Source organism: Zootoca vivipara, chromosome 12 (assembly GCF_963506605.1).
Source record: "Zootoca vivipara chromosome 12, rZooViv1.1, whole genome shotgun sequence".
NCBI classification, from domain to species: Eukaryota; Metazoa; Chordata; class Lepidosauria; order Squamata; family Lacertidae; genus Zootoca; species Zootoca vivipara.
Genome location: NC_083287.1, coordinates 21,206,291 through 21,220,667, shown reverse-complemented (window position 1 = coordinate 21,220,667; position 14,377 = coordinate 21,206,291).

Below are 14,377 nucleotides of genomic sequence, written 5' to 3'. Positions count from 1 at the left end.
GCGAGAGCATTCCCCCATCCCTATCACCTGAACCAGAGCCTATTCACCACACGAGCCCATGCTTGCCACCAACCACTCACACCTGTAACCAATCCCTTAACCCCACTGACATGGAGGTCAGCCAAAAATCATTCCCAATCACAGACAGATGAACCCCATCAAGCTGGTAAAGGGACGCATTGCGAAAGGTAATGCCCGGGTGGTGGATCACCATCCCGCCCAAGGCCAGAACCTTCTTGGCCAATGCGCTCTGGCCCTCTCAGTGGCAGCTGGGCAACAACTTCCTCTCCATTCACGTTGCTGCAGCAGTTGCGACCAGAAAATTTTGAGTCCAGGAAGGGCTGCTTTCACTCCTCCAAGTCCTCCTGCATGCGGGTCTGCAGGCTTAAGCTGGGAGCTTCTGGAAAGGTTGTTCTCATCCAGCTGCACCACCATTGCCACAGGCATGCCTTCCGCAAACACCTTCGCCTGCACCATTAGAAGAAGCTCCTCCCAACGCATTCCACATCTGGACACCCAGGAGATGCACACGTGGTCGGGGAGCCCGAGCCTGTGTCCGAATCCAGACTCCACCGCCCTCCTGCCGGCCCAGTGGACAATGCTGTGCCCGACTATCCAGACGTGCAAGGTGGGCGGACCAAGGAATGAACAAAACATTAGCAACTGCACCTCAATGCCGCTTCCGAACATAACCCTTGTATGCTTTAGATTTCCAGCAGCCCAGATCTTTAATCCTGTCGACGGACAGGCCCCGATGTGCAGCAGTGGTAGCTTCCCCAATACGGAAGGAATGAGGTGCGAACTAGCTTGCTGACAGGCCACATGCTGTGATTGCCTTACGCATAGCTGCAGCAAATTGATGCCTCCTTAATAAGGACCCATCCTCATGGACCAGAAAGGGACCATCCCCAGGCGGGCGAAGTGACAGATATTTCTTGGCATCCTTAATTGGACAAGGGCCGGGCTTACCAGTGGCAGCCAGCCTCATCAAGGCGCCTCTGCCCAACTGGTCAGTTTTTGAATTGCGAATAATGAGCACCAGCTCAGCATCAGACAGCTGAGCATAAACAAAGAATTAGAAAATACCGTACTATGAGATTACAGGTGTAATGTAGTGTGATTACATATTATCATTAGCTCTTTTTTCCCAAAACATCAATAATAAAATTAGTCTGCCTTCCTTCACATGCTACATAATAGTTTAAATGAACTACTAAAATAATGTTTCATGTAACCAGTTAGTTATTGCAGACTATTTTTCTTGCCACACTACAGCAATCTTAGCCACAGGCAAAAGTTGGGTAATAATTTCTAAATTCCCAACACAGAATTAGACTGAAACACACTGTCTTGGACCAGGGTTCTTCCGTGTTTTTTTTTGGTGTGTGTATGTGTGTTTATTATTAACTAGCTGGCCAGGCCATGCGTTGCTGTGGCTCATCCCTGTGATTCCCCCCACCCTGTCCCGATCCATGACCTATCCCATCCCCTCCTACCCCAAACCCACACCCAGGTGAGTCCCCACCTCCATTCAGCCTAGTCTGTAAAGGTGAGCCTCCATTCGGCCTAGTCCGTAAAGGCGAGCCTCCATTTGGCCTAGTAGCTGCAGTACCAGTGTAGCCTCCAATAGAGGGCCAAGGTTTTCTAGCTGTAGTACCAGTGTAGCCACCCACTAGAGGGTGCTGTGTTGCAACCACTTCTGCCTTCTATTTCCCAGCTTCCCCAGATGTCCACTGGAGGGACCACTCTTTTGTACAGAAATCCAGGTTTCTACCTGTGCTAGGTGTGTCATCTGGTCAATGTAAGTGGATGGTTACATCCCCACATGTGACTCTGATGTTGTGGGCAAAGTTGAGGGCGATCAGGCAAGCGGTTGTGGAGAAAGGTGCGGAATAACAAACACACACCATATATATATATATATATATATATATATATATATATATATATATATAATTATATATATATATAATATTTTCCTCGTTTACATTCATGCGTTACATACACATGCGTTGTTTCTTTCTTCAGGTTGTGTTTTCTACAGACCAGTTACATTTGTTGTAACACATTCTATTCATGTAAAAACACGCTGATTCCCGGACCGTCCATGGGCCGGATTGAGAAGGCGATTGGGCCGCATCCGGGCCCCCGGCCTTAGGTTGCCTACCCCTGCTCTTGGGCTTGCTGATCAGAAGGTTGGTGGTTTGAATCGCTGTGACAGGGTTATCTACCATTGTTCTGTCCCAGCTCCTGTCAACCTTGCAGTTCAAAAGCACACCAGTGCAAGTAGATAGCCTGAAAGCAAGATGCGCGCCACAACCCCATAGTCGCCTTTGACCGGACTTAACCATCCAGGGGTCCTTAGTTTAAGGAGAAATTTTAACGGGGTGGGAGTGGGGAGAGAGAGGGGTGGATTCCCTGCCACATCTGCAGCCCTGCCATCTCTTCCTGGCTAGGGAGGCAGGTGGAAGGCAGTTTTGTGTTTATTGTGCAGGGCCAATTCTAGGCTAGTACAATGTAGGGCCCCAGATCGGAGCAGCCCCCAGGAACTGGGCTGGCTTTGGCTCCATCGGCTCCATCACCAGCTTGGCTCTGTCACTGCCCCACCAATAAATCATCCCATTTCAGGGCAAGATGTCAGCTACCACAGAGGAGGTCCTGGTGGCGGTGGCGGTATGTGGTCAACCATGCTTTCGGTTGTTCCATGGTGGCAGATCCCTCACTAGTGGAGTCCGACACTTGCACCAAATCCTAACACCTGTCAGCAGCGCAGATTCGGGAATAGGATTGCTCTGCCTGCCTGGATTCAGTACAGTGAAAATAAATCTAATTCAGGCGTCCCCAACCTGCAGCCCTCTAGATATTTTGGCCTACAACTCCCATGATCCCTAGCTAACAGGACCAGTGGTCAGGGATTATGGGAATTGCAGTCCAAAACTTCTGGAGGGCTGAAGGTTGGGGATGCCTGATCTAATTCATAATCATTATAGTTTTCATTCACATTCGTCTTTTATCAATTGCAGTGGATACCTTTACTATTGCCTTCTTTCTCGCTGTTTTCTTCATTTCTTGCCAAGTTCATGACACAACATAATGCTCCTTGGGCTCATTTCATTACTTTAAAGCAAATAAATTATCTGAACTTGTCAGGGTTTATTGCACTGAGCGAAGGTGGCGTCGAGAGAGAAACTAATGGGGGGGGAAGACGCACTTTGGGGACCCTGTACATGACTTAGAAACTATCAGAAATTCTGCTGGCTGTAAACTGATACCTGTTGCCCTCCCAACACCTTCCTCTTTACATAATGGAAACTAACAAATCTGCCAGCAGGTTCACATCAACAACGGGAATTAGCCAAGGAAACCACAGCAGAATAAACTCCAAAAACACTGCAGCTCAAACCACTCTGCTGAGTTGCTTTTTCAATCAGGGAAAGGATTTCTTTGCTGAAGGCTGGTGTTCTTAAAAGCCCACTAAAACCTTAAATCACAACAAAACCACATGTTTTCTCTAGTTCTTTTCCCCCCCAAAGCAAATGTCTTATGGGAAATGACCTTCCTTACCATGACTCATTGGGACGTTTGAAGCTTTCCCTTTTTCATATTTTTATTTTCCCATGGTGCTATCAAATCTAAACTACTCTCTTTTTGGGTAGATCTTTGGTTGCTATAATGTAGTCATATCCACACAACATCATGTGCAGATTGACTTGCTGGAAAAAAATAGTAATATCCCAGACAAATACCCTGTTTGGGCCCAGACTATAAGCCTGCAGAGCACAAGGCAAAGTCAAGAGGAGCCTGCCTAGCCTTGCAGTGAAAAGAGGTAGCACAATTCAGAGTCCAGAAGGTTAAAAACCTAGCGCTCTTAGACTCTCAAGCAGAGCCTGATGACTGACTACTGGTGCTCTGTCCTTCATGTGAAATGATGGAGACTTTAAAGTGGTACCACTCTAGAGTTCTGCCTTGTACCATCAACTGAATGGTTTTGGCTTGTATTGATTTGATTTGATTTGATTTATATACCACCCTTCATCATAAGATTTCAGGATGGTTCACAGAATAAAATACAGGAAAAAAACAAGTAAATAATTAAAAACAAAACAGCAAAACAATTACAACCCTCCCTTCCCACAAACACATTTAAAAGGTTGTAGGATAAATCAGCCAAAGGCCTGGTTGAAGAGGAATGTTTTTGCCTGCTGCCTAAAAAGCTCTCCACAAACGTGGAGCCACTACAGAGAAGGCTTGTTCTCATGTTGCCACCCTCCAGAAGCACACATGGAGGAAGCACACAAAGAAGGGCCTCGGATGATGAATGCAGAGTCTGGGAAGGTCTATATCAGGAGAGTCCTTGAGGTATTCCGGTCCTAAGACTTTTGTCTTCTCTGATGGAGACTTATTATTTTTTCAGCATGCAACTTTGCACTTTATTATATAGAGAGGAGCCCAGCTGATAGATGAGTTAATTCAGACCACATCTGAGGTGCAGTTTCCAGACCTGGGGGTCTGGTAACTTCATCCCTCCTCTTCAGAGAGATGTTTGTGAAGTTCCATCTCAAGACTAGGTTCAGTGGTGTCATGAGACCTCCTGGACAGATGATCCTCTGTAGAGATAGATTATTATCACAGGAGTTGATACAACAAATCCCCTTAGGCTAGGTCACAACAACAGATCTGCTACAAAATGGAGAAGCATTGATAGAGTGAGATTAAGTTAGGACAGACTTGGCAGTTACTCTACTAGGGGTGACAGAACTCTTCGGGAATTTAGTGTGGTATGTCTGGCACCAATTGCTGCCCCTATTTCGCCTATGTATCTGCATAGATGGAAGAAGGAAAGGTCAGAATCACACCCCAGCTATTCTATATTCAGGCCTCATGGGAGTTGGAGTCTAAAAACACAGGTTCCTCATCCTTGATACAGGGAATAAATGTTTTCAGACTCCCCCCCGCCCCCCATTTTGTGTCTGTAATGAATGAATGAAGTTTGGATTGCCTGACTGCAACTGTAGGTATAAGAATTTCTATTGCTTATAACTTCATTCTGGCCTTCCTTTTGTGATTTGGGGGTGGGGGTATAGAGGGATATCCTTGGTTCATTGCACGCAGCAGCGACCTGCCTCTGGAAACGTTTCCCAGCATATTTCGTCTTGGCTTTGTTCCACCTCTACAAGTCAGTTTCCCCGTTTCAATATCTTTTATTGCCATGCTTCCAAACACACTACACAAGCCTCAAGAGGTGATTTATAGGGAAAAATCATTAGAAATTCAGCTGCAGCCCAAATGAGCGTTCACCTCCTACAAGACATTTTCTCATGCAGCAAGTCGTTACACGGTCATATGCTTGCATGCTTAATGTTTTGTTCAAACAAACAAATGATTCAATCTGCACAAAATCCCTTGAAAACCATTCAGTTCTTGTAGTCATGCTAAAACGTATATCCTGCTGGAGGAAGCAGACGGTGAAGACTTTTCCCAGAGTGCCTGAGAGAGGGTTATATATGGATGTGTAATATTTGCACTGATGGCCAAATTGTACCAGCTGCGTGTACGTCATGCCACTGCTTTGATTTTTACGGCCAGAGGCAGTACCATCCGAAGGCAGCATGAGAAGATGTTAACCCTCCAGAATAATAAACTGCCGGGGGGAAAAGATTTCTGTCACTGCCCTAAAGGAGGTTTGGAAAGCATACAGCAGGGATGGGAAACCTCAAGCCTGAGGGCTAAATAAGTGTCATGGACTGGTTGAATGCAGAGAAACCAAGAGAAGAAAGCTCAGAGCCTGGGGGATGATGGTGGTGGGACAACCATGAGTGGTCAGAGGAAGAAGACAGGGAAAAGGAGGGGTCAGAAGCAGAGGAGGCAACAGAGCTTAGTGAGCTGGGAGAGTGTGGCAGAAAGAAGTCCATAATTAGAAGCTGAGGCTAAAGCAGGAGGGTGGGACGAGAGATGCCACGAGGCAGAGATGAATCAGGCTGGTGAAGAGGCACAGTTGTCTCCTCCTGTATAAGCTCCCCTCCCCTCATCTCCCAGAACCAGAAGAGGCATAAAAAGGGCAGAGGAGAGATTGGTGACACACAGGCACAGTCTCTGATTGCTTGTTAAAAACCGTGGTGTGGTGAGGAGGGGACTTAGGCCGCTGTGAGGAGGTGGGGACCTTCAGTCTCAGCAACTGGTTTTCATGGAGGCAAGACCTACCAGTGATGGGTTGCTTTTTCTTTTCTTTTTTTAAAATGCCTGCTCTAAAGGTCATATCTTACTAAACTAGGGATTATGTAGCTATATCTGAAATTTCATGCATATCAATTAATATCTTGACCCTGCTCCACTGAATTGAAATTTCAGCCTTCACAACATAGGAAAATGGCCAAGTAAACAGCTATTTTCATGGAGGAGGGTCAAGATATTAACTGATATGCATGAAATTTCATAGAAGGGCAGTAATTGCTCCTTGATAATTTGTCACCCCCCTCCATGATGGCACCTGGGGCAGACCAACCCCCCTTCCTACCCCCCTGAGTGTGTGTGTGTGTCTAGCCCCACCTGCATGTGACTCCTGGAATCTTGACCAGAAAGAAATGTGGCCCTTGGGCTGCAAAAGGTTCCACACCTCTGACAAACAGCCTAGGGATTGTTTGGGTGGTGCCCTTGATATTACTAGAGTAGGGTCTTTTTGTGTGTGTGACTCATGATTCTAGTAGCACAGTTGTAGGCAACCTGGTGTCCTCCAGATACTCTTGACTACAACATCCACCGTTCCTACCCATTGGCCATGCTGTCTGCGGTTTATGGGATTTGTGGTCCAGAACTTCTTGAAGGCACCAGGCTGCTCACCCCTGATAGTAGCACATCTTCTGCTGGTAAGAACTGGTCCATGGCTGGCTTTTTGCAGCAGGTGACTGATGCACTCATATTTGGTTCCTCACAGCATCATTAATCTTTTCAACATAAACAGGCACAGATTGTGAACTTTGGACTTCTTCAGATTGCTACTATATTCTGTGTTGAATAAGGAACTAGGAACCAACTTTGGCATGGCCAAACACCACATATAAAGCTTTTGCAGACTCAGCAATTGTGTCCTTTTCTTATCTGATTTAAGACCTTGTCTAATCAAGGTCAAGCAGGGGTGTGTGTGTGTGTGTTTGTGTTTGTGTTTGTGTGTGTGTGTGTGTGTGTGTGTGAATTCAAAGCTATTTTCCGAATCCAAACATTTCACTTTCTCTCTAATAGAATATATTTGTATTATATGTCTATTCCTCTCTTCATCTAATATCACATGCCATCAGACAAATACATGAGGACATTTTCCTGGACTATGTTGTCCTTCTGCTTACTGGAATGACCACAGAATGAAAAAAACAGAAAGGCATTTGCTGAGTACTTGTGATTTGCAAGGGGGGAGGGAACTATTACTGGAATGACCACAGAATAAACAAGTGGGAAGGCATTCATTTGAAGCTATTTATGATCTTGAGAGAAATATTAGCCTGGCCTCTTGCCTCTGTGATGTGATGCTTGTGATCAAGAGGTTCACATACTGAACTTTGTTTACAAGGCATCACATCAGATGCACAAGAGACGACAGACTCGGGAATGGGGTTTCTTTTATTTCCCTTTTCTCTTCCAAATTCGCTGTTGGTTAAACCACAGAGCCTAGGGCTTGCCGCTCAGAAGGTCAGCAGTTCAAATCCCCACGACGGCGTGAGCTCCCATTGCTCGGTCCCTGCTCCTGCGAACCTAGCAGTTCAAAAGCATGTCAAAGTGCAAGTAGATAAATAGGTACCGCTCCAGCGGGAAGGTAAACGGCGTTTCCGCGCGCTGCTCTGGTTCGCCAGACAGAAGCAACTTAGTCATGCTGGCCACATGACCCGGAAGCTGTACGCCGGCTCACTCGGCCAGTAAAGCGAGATGAGCACCGCAACCCCAGAGTTGTCCGTGACTGGACCTAACGGTCAGCGGTCCCTTTACCTTTATACAACAGTCTGGATCCCTGTAAAGTTGCACTTTGCATCTCAGTGGAACCTTGCTACTGTATACCTTTAATCCCTTAATCCTCGGCCTAGGACAGGGATGTGAAAGTGGCCCTTCAGATTTTTGAACTCCAACTCCCCAATTCCAAGGCCAGTGGTCAGGGATTATGGGAACTGTGGTCCAACAACATCTGAAAGGTCATAGTTTCCCCATCCTTGACCCAGTGGGTGCACGTCTTCCTGCAGGTAGTGGAAATGCAGTCTGAAGAGAATAGAATGTCAGAGCAGCAGATTCTTCATTAGGCGTTTATTGTAGTGTTACAGGCCACCCCAATCTCTGTCGCATGATGCAAGATTCCAGGAGTCTTGGCACTTAAGCAGGGTTTGCGTTTCCTTTGGAATGAGGCACAGCAGAGACTGTAGTGTCTTTAAGATATATGGTTTCAGTTACACCTGTGTCTACTGTGGAGAGAGTTCAGAGCATTCCCATCTCTAGAGAGGCTTGCTTCCTGCAGGAGCGCAGTTTTGGATTCCAGGGCAGCCAAAATGTCACCTCTGTGTCTCTGCTCCAGCTTGTCTCGGCCAGCCGCCAAGAGTCTGCCGAGCCCCACTTCTCCCGCTTTTTAAGCCTATTGCAAAAGGCCACAATTTTTCCTGCAGGTTGCCTCATCACCCTTGTAACCCTGGAAACCCCTGTTTTCACAGACTCAAGGCTCTTCCTTTGATGGGTTGATGACTGCCCATCATTTCCTTCGTTCTCCTTAAAGGCTTCTTTACCAGGAAATGCTCTGGTCAGGGGGGGGGACAGCTTACCCTGCATTTTTGCACTGCTAAGGCGTCTCTCACTCAGGCGAAGACTCAAAGCATTTAGTAATTCCAAATATTTAGTACTCTTTGGCATTTGCTAACTCCAAGAATTATGGGTGCCTTTGCACTCACAAACTCTGGGATTCAAACACACAACCAGGGCTGTCTTTAGCGCTGGGGTGCAAATATCCGCCCAGTGTCCCCAAATTACCACGGATAGTGTTGGGGTGGCCATAGCTGCGCACTGCCAGCCATCCTGGAGGGGGGCGCAACTCTCCCCTATGCCGCTGTGGGAGAGCGATCCCCACAGAGGCTTGTGAGTGAAGTTGCGCCCCTCCCAAGCCTCTGCAGGAGGAGAGTGATCCTCGCAGAGGCTTGGGAGACTTGGGAGGGAAGCTGTGTGCCCGCCAGCCATATAGTTGGCGGGGCGCAGCTTCCATCCTAAGCCTCTGCCGGGATCGCTCTCCTCCCGAGGATGTTTGGGGGGGAAGCTGCATGCCCGTCGGCCTTATGGTTGGCAGGGCGCAGTTGCCGGGCATGCAGGGAAAGGGGATGCTGCTGGCAAAGCCGCGCAGCTCCCCCACTTGCTGGGGCTCCCCTGAGAGGCCGTCACCCTGGCGCGACGCACCACTGAGCCCTATGGGAAAGACGACTCTACACATAAAAGTATCGTAAAGAGGGTCCCTTCTTCTCCCCTCATAATAATGCACCTACAATGTTACTTTAAAAGATCTTCAATGCACTTGATAAGCCAAGTATCTTGATGATGATGATGATGATGATGATGATGATCACAGAATGAAGTGTGGACAGTCCATTATAAATCTTCCACTAGTGCACTTTTACTGCATACATTACATGTTGCAGAATACACTTGCCAAAAGCACCCCAAACCCTAGTCTGAAGGAACTCATAGCCTCTCCAATATTCTTCCTGCGGCCAACTTTAGATGAATAGTAGCTTCAGAGGCAGTAGAGGTCTGCATTGCCAAATCTTCTAATAATGTTGCTCTTTCCCCTTTTAATTGCTTTTAAATATTTCCCCACAGGGACGACTGGCTGACAAAACAAAGCTTTCTGTCTCTACAGAAATCAGTTTTGCAAAACAATTAAACATGGCTTGGTGGTCCCCCTCCCATAAGGCAGACGGCAAATTAATAGAACGATTCAGTATTTTCATTTCAGTGAGTGTTGAGCAACATGCTCCCACACTGTTCAGAAGAACTGGGCAAGCTTGTCTCATTTGTCATTTTTCAGCACTGATTATATTTTGCCCCCTGCCCTGGTGTTATTAACAGGGTCCATGTTTATTAATGCAGCCTTGCTCTATAGAGAAGAGTTTACTGTCCCGCAAGTGCAATTCATTCCACCCTCCATTTTCCCTAGCCAGCTCTTATTCTAGCTTATCAAATATATGAGCTCTTCCACCATCATGTCCAGCAGTTGATAAATATGTCTGATTTACCGCTCGCCAAATATTCCCACCGCCTTTTCCATTTCAGTGTTTTCTCCCATTTATTTTCAGCCACTCCTCTAGTTCACTTTTCCTCCCCCTTAGAATACTGCATATTAACGGTGGGGGAGGGGGGGTTGGCTTAAACTTGAACCAGAACAGCAAATGCTTCTTTCAACCAGCCAACTAAAGAACATACCCAGTAGAGCTTACTGTAACATTTTGGGGTGGGAATTTAGCACAGAGCATCACTGATCATTCCACATTGAGCTCTCGCATGCAATGTACATGTCTAGAGTTGGTAACGATAAAGGCCTCTCCCTTCTTTCTTTGAATGTGACATTTATTTGAAAATGCCTCTTGAGATCGTTAAAAAAAAAAAGTGCAGTTGCAATGAACAATCAATCAACCCAGGAAACATTTAGCTAACAGCTTATTATAAATAGGGTTTTTTTTGCTTGAAGTTCTTCTTTATGCTGAGGTAATACATAAACTATGTAATTAATTAAGATGTACATGTTATTAAAATATTTTAGGCCACCCTTTCAGTGGTTCCACCAGAATGTAATAAAAATAACAGGAATGTATTGATATGCATTTAAATAAGTACGATTTAATTATTCATTTTAGATTTTAAAGGCAAATGTAAGCCTAACAGAACTATTTCTATAAATATTTCTATAAATAGTTCTATAAACTATTCAAAACTGGAGCAACATTTCTATAAAGCAAACATAAGGGGGCAATTAATTGTGGCATCCTATTTCTATGACTGCTATCCTATGATTATTTAGGCGCCAATGATTTGTGGCCATCAAGAAGTGAGTGGGATACTTTTAATGTATTTTGGCTTTTTGGTTTTAATGTACCTATGCGGGAGTTTGTTTGTTTGGCTGTAAGTTGCTTTAGATTGCTTTGGGCAGGATAAAGCAACTAACAAATTCAATTAATAATCATAATCATAATACCATTCAGAACTCACCTAACAGCAGCAACAAAAACTGACCAGCTCTACCCCCTGCATATGAAGCTTTGTGCAAATCTTCCTCTGTTGGGAACATTCATTTATTTTATTGAAATGGTTCGTGAAGTTAAGACTTTTCTTTTTAAAAAGTGTACGGTAACTCAACGCAGGATGATATAAAACATTTACGAGACATACTTAATGCATCCGCACAGCAGGTACAGGCTACCTGCCAAGTCTTACCTCAGTTAGACTGGATTTATTTATTCTGGCTTGAGCTTTCTAGATTGTTCTTTTCCCACCCATTCTAGAGCAACATTGTTTTCCAGATCCTGACTTTGAAGTGTAAATGGATATGATTTTCTGGTTTCACCCATTGCTTAACTCAGGAGATCCAGATGTTTGAACTGGGGATAGCAGCTGTTCTAAAACGTTTCCCTCCATGGACCTCTTGAACACTGCTGTGGGACTCAGCAGATCCCTTAATAAGCTGCTGCATTATGATCATCGCTACAGACCCTGGGCCAGGCTGCTGGGGATGCTTGAATAGCAAATTGTTTGTACATTATCAGCAGTGTCTTATTCTGAAAATCAGGACCCCTGAGCCAGGGCCTTGTCAGTAATCTGGTCAGAACTACAGTCGTACCTTGGAAGTCAAATGGAATCCGTTTCGGAAGTCCATTCGACTTCCAAAACGTTCAGAAACCAAAGCACTGCTTCTGATTGGCTGCAGGAAGCTCCTGCAGCCAATCGGAAGCCACGGAAGCCCTGTCAGACATTCAGCTTCCAAAAACAGTCACTTCCGTGTTTGTGGCGTTCAGGAGCCAAAACATTTGAGAACTAAGCTGTTTGAAAATGAAGGTACGACTTTACTCTGGTCTCTTATCAAGGACACATTGATTTATTAACTTAATTTTTACACTGCTTCATAACATAAGATTACTTTATATAGTTGATAACTCATGGTAGTGCTCTCCTTGATTATTTCATATCCGTTCCCACAGGCCACATGAATGACACATCCAACTACAAAACTTCTAGGTAGATAAAATATTGTTCAAAACTATCAAGAACTTGAACGAGCATCATTCTGATCTTCTTCCTAGACTCCTATGGAGGGTGGGAAATGGAGGAAAAATTTGGAAGCTTGGTTTCCCCAGATCTCTACATGGCTCCCCATTCCCCCTCCCAGTTGGCTCCTCCCTGACTGGACGAAAGCTATAAATGCTCCCATTTCACATGAGCACATAGCTTGGATGTTGCATGTCTCTGCTCAGAATACGGAATTAGCACAATTTTGGTAACAACGGCAAAAAGGTACTAGCCAAAGATAGTTAATCATGCTTAAATCCCACTAAAATCAACAGGACTCTAAGTGTGCCTGAATCATTCTGGATGACACCCAATGAGTGCAGAAAGGACCCATAAAACTGCCTGCAGAGCAAACATTATTGTTTTGACTCTCATCTAGAAGGGTGATGGGTAAAGGCAAATAATATCTCCAAATATTCCCAACTAAGGAGAGCATAGGGAGACAGTGGTATTTGATCACATGATGAATGTTTCCTCATCTGTCTAGCTTATAATATATCATTGAAATGGCAGCATGCCTGGTCTTTGGAGAAAGCCTAAGTTGCACAGAAAATGGTTTATATCTCTGACTTGTGGCCGCCACATTTATGATGTGCCAAACAGTAGTGTGGGAATGTTTGCAGTCTATTGGCACTTGTGCAAAAAGAGCAAAACAAATGTGCAAGAGGACCACAGGAGTTTTATGTTTTGGCAAACCCAGATGCTGATCTTACAGACCCATTAAAGGTCTTGGGGCCTTTACAGAACCATCAATTAGCATTCCCATATATTTCCATTGTGTGCTCCAAAGTTCAAAATGGATGTACTCAAGTTTACCTTTTCATAACCTCACCCACAACCCTCCTTCTAATCCACACATGCAATAAACACTTTGCTGGAATATTCTGATTTTAACAGCGCACCTAATCTAGTCTTTGCAATGCAAAAATATACTTGGTATAAATGTAATGGACAGTGCAGCTAATGGGAAACAACTAATTCTGCTATGAAAGGAAGGATTTTGTGTTGTTCAGAATGCTATTGCTTAAACAATTTCAGTTGTTAAAACGAAACTGAAGCTTTGTTGAGACTGAAGAAAACCATTTAACAATTTCATTATAAGCTATCATCAAACAATCAGAATCCTCAAACACATTTAACTTGCATGCCAAATGGAACAAATTGGAGACTATGGACTCAACCCCATTGCCAAAGAAAAATCACTCTATATGTGTTGTTTATGCATTCTAACACTGTGACACCAGATGGCACTGTGGAGTTCCGTTTTTGCTAACCCGATTTCTCATACGTTTGCAACGCATTTAACTGAAATGCTTCTTTGATGTGTCTAAATCCAGCCTATGTATATCCACAATAAATAGATACATCACTTTACCCACATGATCATTAGCTATTGCTCTGTTATCACATGTAAAAAAATCATCACTTTAAAAATAACTTCACAACAGATGTCATTTTAATAACGCTAGAGTAACAGAATTATCAATGTTCTAACAGCTGAGCTCTTATGTAAACCTCTTAAAGGTTTCTTATGATTAAAGCCGTATACAAATTCTGTTCAATAATACATAAATAGCATTGTCTAAGCATCACCAACCCCTCTCCAGTTTCCATATACAGTTGTACCTTGGATCCCGAACACCTTGCAAGTCAAACATTTTGGCTCCCGGACGCTGTAAACCCGGAAGTGAGTGTTCTGGTTTGCAAACGTTCTTTGCAACCCAAATGTCTGACGCAGCTTCCGATTGGCTGCAGGAGCTTCCTGCAGCCAATCAGAAGCTGTGCCTTGGTTGTCGAACGGACTTCCAGAATGGATTCCGTTTGACTTCCGAGGTACCACTGTATGTGCTCACCTAGCATTGTGGAGATGGTCAAAAGACCTGGTAGTTACTGATTCCCTAGGGCTGCAATCTAGTATCTTGTTAATAGTTTTTTGGGGGGAGGGGGGAATAGGCTATACTGTATGCCCTTGTAACCCCTGGATCCAGCAAGTGTTAAAATATAAGGCTAGCTTCCTGAAGAGGCAATCGCCTGGGTGATGGGCCATTAAGGTTAAACAAAGGAAAGGGGCTGTGGTGTTTTCATT